This window comes from Balearica regulorum, chromosome 3, assembly GCF_011004875.1.
Source record: "Balearica regulorum gibbericeps isolate bBalReg1 chromosome 3, bBalReg1.pri, whole genome shotgun sequence".
Lineage (NCBI taxonomy): Eukaryota > Metazoa > Chordata > Aves > Gruiformes > Gruidae > Balearica > Balearica regulorum.
This window is the reverse complement of record NC_046186.1, coordinates 35088611-35094610: the sequence shown is the minus strand read 5'-3', so window position 1 is coordinate 35094610 and position 6000 is coordinate 35088611.

Sequence of the window (6000 nt, the reverse complement as noted above, 5' to 3'; positions counted from 1 at the left end):
AATGGCACAGTTAAGTAGGATGTAAACTGCATTCAGCATCTGTAATCTCTTACTCATGTCAGCTAAGAAAATTAAAATAACTTCTGGTAATGCTTCAGATATTGCCAAGAGTGTGTATAACGAACAGGAGTGAAAAGATGGGAAATCTGTTGCTTCTTGCTTATAAGTACTCCCAAAATGACTAACAATTACTTTCTTCAAAGGGACTCCTATAATCTGATTTATCAATCTCAGCTTCAGGAATATAGAACAATTTCCACCTTTATTGCATCTTTCTAAACAGGACACAAGAGTTTTAATCTTAGGTGGTTACCAGTGTGACCATCGCTGCTGAGAGCAGTGCTAGATGTTCTGTATTCACAGTTGAACACACCACAGAGGGCAAGATCTGTTTGACAGTTCTACATTGTTCAGGAAAGTCATGGAGAATTCTCTAGAAGTGTAGCTGGCTATCATCACTATTTGATTAAATCCTGAAAAGCAAAATGGCAGATAAATTAAATTATGAGGGTTTGTATTTGCACTGGGTGCTTTTCATGTCTAGCAAGCACCCAGATTTTGAGAAAATGCAGTAAAATAGGTCAGAATGAAACACTTTGACTTCAGACTTGCAAAAATGCCGTGAGAAAAGTAACACTGAAGTAGAATATGCCTTACAGTCACAGAAAATCTATTCATCTCTTCTTCCATCAGTGGTGACAACAACAGACAAACAATGCTTTTACTTACTGTTTAAAATAAAAGGTGACTCATACAGGCAGTGAGCGTGAGTAAAATTTTGCAAGACTGTCTTTCATATTTGACTAGAGTAATGATTATGTTGCAGACCTTTTATGGATGATTTGGAATATATGTGAGCATAGAATGAACGTGGGGGTGAGAAACAGCTTTTTCCCACATATAAACCCTAACCACATGAATCTCAAATGAGCCTTAAAGCCATAGTTCAAAGCAAGCCCAGTTGCACTGGGCTGAGCTCTAAGAGTTCCTTTTAGTGTGCAGAAAGACCAGGAAACAGGAGCTTGTGCCCTTTTCAGAGTCAGTTTAGGACACCATAAGTCCTGGGAGAATAGAAGCAGAGCAACTGCTCTCTTCCCCCAATCAAAAAGGCTGTCGCCCATGATCAGGTTGTGCCCGTATGCTCAGGCCCAGTAAGCACAATTGCACAACCCAGGTAGATGGAGTTTGTACAAATTAATGTCCAGAAAAGTGGTAGTACTTTGAGGCTTCTTGCATGAGAGCCATAGTTTTCAATGGTGTGGAGTCAAATCCCATTTTGTTTTCTCAGAGTTGGACCTTGACTTCCAGTCAAGGGAGTCCCCTGGGGTCTAGATTTTCTTCCCATGTGTCATACAAAGATTTAGAAGAGCTTCACTGGACACTGACTAACTGGAGCAGTATGTGTAACCTTAGAGCTTTTCCTGGGAGTCAAGATGTACCAAAGCAACTATGCAGAGGTCAGCTAGGTGGCATTTCTCATTCTGCAGCCCAACATGGTCTTCCCTCAGATGCATGCTACAGTCCTTTCACCTTTTCACTCAGAAAAGCTTCTTTATTGCTGGAGGGTGACTCCCTCTGTGCAGAATCATCAGATTAAAATTTCCTATATTCTTAACCACTGCTATCATGAAAATTTTTTACGATGAAGGCTAGGATGTTGGTGGTTGTGTTGCTCCTCCCCATCTCCATCAATTATAGAATCAACTAAAAAAGAATTTAATATGTGTTCATGATGTGTTTTTCCTTTTCTGAATAATTACTGAGACTTTGTGATGTGACGACCCCTCTTCTCAGCATGCAGCAGACTGTGGTGGAACCACTCAGCGAGTGTGTTGGCTTTACTTTCAGGTGTAACATGTCTTGAGCACTATCCTGATTTCCAGGTGGTGCTGCCTCCTTTGGCACCACTTAGGGCAAATGTCAAACCTGTAGAGACAGAGTAGCCTTGCGACATGGGTGCTCAGGATGCAGTCTTGTATTTGTGACCTTGGATGGTGCAGCTAGACCTGGTTCATGTTGACATTCCTGGGAGAAAACATCAGGCTTGCCTGCATCTCCCCTGTGGCTTTCCTGGTCCTATGCTCTGTGTGGGCTGCCACTGGATCTACAGAAAAAGTCTGCTTCATAATGAGGCTGTACTCTTTTTATCTTTCTGGCACATCTCTTGGTACACCTCCTGAATTGATTCTATTCCCCACAACAGATTTTCTAGGGGCTATTTCTCCTGTCTACTCCCATTTCCCTTTTCCGTGTGGATCCGATCTGAATTTCTCCACAGCTTTAGGGACAGAAGGAAGTTTTTAATTTATCTGATCCCTGCACTCCTGTTGTCTAGCTGTTGTGAAAAAAGTGTTTGGTGTAGCCAGGGTTGAGTGTGGGGAGAGAGAAGGAGAGAACAGTGCAGCTGATGCATGATACACTGGATATGGGACAGAGAAAAGGCATACACTGATTTATTCTTGCCAGTAGTTATCTCCCTCTCTTTGTGTTTTCTGTACGTACCAGCATCTCCTCTTGCCATATGACCCGCACTTCCACTTCTTCATGGGCAGAAGCAGCAGACAAATAGGTGTCCAGTTGGGGAAAAAACATGTTTTTCCTTATTATGTACAGCATTATCCTATCTTTGATCCATTCGTCCCCCTGAGGTACTAATTGTGGGTAAACCAGAACAGAAGGAAGGCAAGGAGGTATGGAGCACTAGCTTCAACCACCCTCAAACCATGGGGAGTTTTTTCTCTTACTATGTCCAGGCATGCAGTTGCCCATCTTTTTGCAATTGGAATTGCCTAAAATCACAATGACACTTTGAAATGAAGAGTATTTGGCTCCTAAATCTACATCTAAGTCAATTTGGACTATAAGGTCCTTGAAAAATATCTATCCTGTTTAATAGTCAGATTTTGAATTTCCTATTCTAGACATAACACTTCCACAACATTTTAGTTACAGAAGTATAAGCCAAAATGTATATTTTTTAAATCTAATTGAATTTTTTGGAAGCTCTCTGGAGACAAGAAGGAGTCAATTAGTAAGTAGAAGCAAAGCTTTATATGCATGGCAGCATTTTCAGTAATTCCTTCCTGCTGTACAACATATTAGTGTTCTAATCAAATCGCATCATCACTGCTGGGGTTTTCCCATCTATATTTCTTAACTTATGACACCACGTACTTTAAGATACTATTTAAATGGAAATAATTATTTGTCCTGGTTTTGGCTGAGATAGATAGATTTAATTTTCTTTCTAGTAGTGGGTATAGTGCTGTGTTTTGGATTTAGTATGAGAATAATGCTGATAACACACTGATGTTTTTAGTTGTTGCTAGGTAGTTGTAGTGTCTACATGAAGTCAAGGACTTTTCAGCTTCCCACGCCCTGCCAGGTGCACAAGAAGCTGGGAGAGCACAGCCAGGACAGCTGACCCAGGCTGGCCAAAGGGATTTTCCCTGCCATATGACATCATGCTCCATATATAACTGGGGAAGCCTGCTGGGAGGCAGATTCGCTGCTTGGAAACAAACTGAGCATCTTTTTTTTTTTCCCCCTCTGTGGGTGGTGAGCAATTGCATTTGTGCATCACTTGTTCTATATATATATAATTATTATTATTAATAATAATAATAAAAAATAACAATAATCCTCTTTCGCTGTTATCCTATTAAACTGTCTGTATCTCAACTCACAAGGTTTTTTTCCATTCTCCTTCCCATCCCCTTGGGTAGGAATGAGTGAGCAGCTGCATGGTGCTTAGTTGCTGGCTGGGGCTAAACCACGACATTATTATATATTGTCCTTGTGACATTTTTTATGTTGGAATTAGTTGGGGCCAGCTAATCCCTCTTTCCAAGCAGGGCACCGCTAGAAGTCACTTGACGGCATCTGGAGTGGATTGCCTGAAGGAAATGTACGCAATCTTTGGATGTCTGGCTTTTGTCAATACCACTGTACATATTTAATGATATGATGCAAGCAAAGTCTTGCTTTCCTGTTCAGCCCTGTGATCTCAAGGTCTGCAAGCAAGTTTCTTGATGCTACTGTGAGACCAGACTGTTTAATCTGTTGTGTAGGCAATTTAAGGATTTCCATTGCCCTTTTCTCCTGCCAGCAACTGGAAGCATAGTCAGGACCACACAGTCATAAAGTGTCTTAGGATGTGTGCACCAAAACCAGCAGTTCTAAGGTTAGCATGTCTCTGTTTTGGTACCAGTTGGGTTTTTTTTTGTATATGCCAGAACATTAATGCATGCAGAGCAGGTGGTCACTATTTGATAATTTCCTGCACCTCCTTTTTTGCTACCTAAAAATGAAGCAATAGATAGGGCTGCTATTCTTGTCAAATCTGGGTCATATCAAACACAACCTTATGGCTACTTTTAGCTTGTAAGAGTCAAGACAAAGCATAGTGAAGGGTTCTGTTGGTTTTTTTTTCCTCCCCATTTTTAATATAAGCCTCAAATCAGAGCCACTAAATAAGGAGCCTGAGGCTTAGTTTTGTGTATTCAAAACTATGCTTCAGTTAGTTAGTACATTAGTGTTTTTTTTAATATTGGTTAATTCTGCTGACAGCTGCAGACTGTGACTTCTGTTGGGCTACTTTGAAGTTTGTTGCACTGGTTTGTAGGACCTCATCAGAGGTTCCTCCTTAGCTTGCAACAAGGCTGCCTCTCTAGAGCGGGTGAGCCAAGGCTCGGCCCTCACCCTGGGCTCAACTCACTTCTCTGTTTACTCCACTGTATTTTTTGGCAGTATGGCCTCCTGCAGAAGTCCTCCAACTCTCCAGTTAGGGTAAACATTTTTGAGGAATTGCTGCCCCAGGTGCAACTATGCAAGGCACCGGTGTCCTTGGGAGTAGAAAGGCCCAGCAGTCACTCCCCAATTTCTGCTTCTTCTCATTTCTAGACTGCCCATCAGCAACGGTCTGCCAGCTCTTGGGGGAAATGTGTAGCTGGGAAGTCATGTAAGTTGGAAGAAGGGATTCATTGACCAAGCCTTTTTCTTAACAGAAATTTAAGCCATATAAAGCCATTATTCAGGATAGCTGGTGGGGTAAATAAAAGACTTAGATTTCTTCCTTTGTGATTTCAGCTTGGCTTCATACTAGCATACTACAGTATTTTAGCACCTGATTGAAAAATGGCATGCCAACTATCCTGACTCCTAATTTGGAATGCTTCTGCAAGTGTTATTTTCCTTGTCCTCTCCAATTGCACTGAGAAGCAGTTGTATCATCCATTTATTCCCAGGATGTCAGCTCTAAACAATACAGCACAAGTCATCACCATCCTCCTGTCACATATTTATGAGAAGCATCTTCATGCATTTTCCCAAACTGCTCTTCTCATGAGAGAGGTACCTCCTCATATATATTAATAAATTCAATAACTACACATATTTTAGCATATTCCTTTTCTATAGTACCTGAGAGACTCAACACTAGTTAGTGGAGAGAGTTGCCTATGAGACCAAGTAGTGTCCATCTGTGTAGATCTAACTATTGTCTTTTCTACGCAAATTAGCTCAATTCTTGGTTTAGTGATTGTGCAGTGCAGAAGGGTCCTGGACCATGACTGACACACAGAAGCATCACTGCAAAGCAAATAATCAATAAAGATCAATAGTGACAATTGTGCTTATTCTGTGAGCCTAAGACAGTTCTCCAGTGCCTGGGGGTGAGGTGTGTAACCCATCCTGGGCCTCGTGTGGGACAGAAAAGAAAAGTGATCATGTCTGCGGGAAAGGGAGATGAATCTAACATCTGGATTTAACATGAATTTAAACAGGCTGTGGCAGATAAAGCGCAGGTTCTTTGGGAAACATGAGATAAAAGTGATGTGTAAACCCAGCAGGTGAGATGTATACCTGTTTAACGGAAACAGGTATCAAACAGCCCCCTTGAAATGTTTGGGGAGTTTGCAGAATACGATAAACATCTTTTAAATTAAACTTCCAGTTCCTGTGTCTTAAAAAAACTATCATGTTCTCTCTCTCCACACAGAA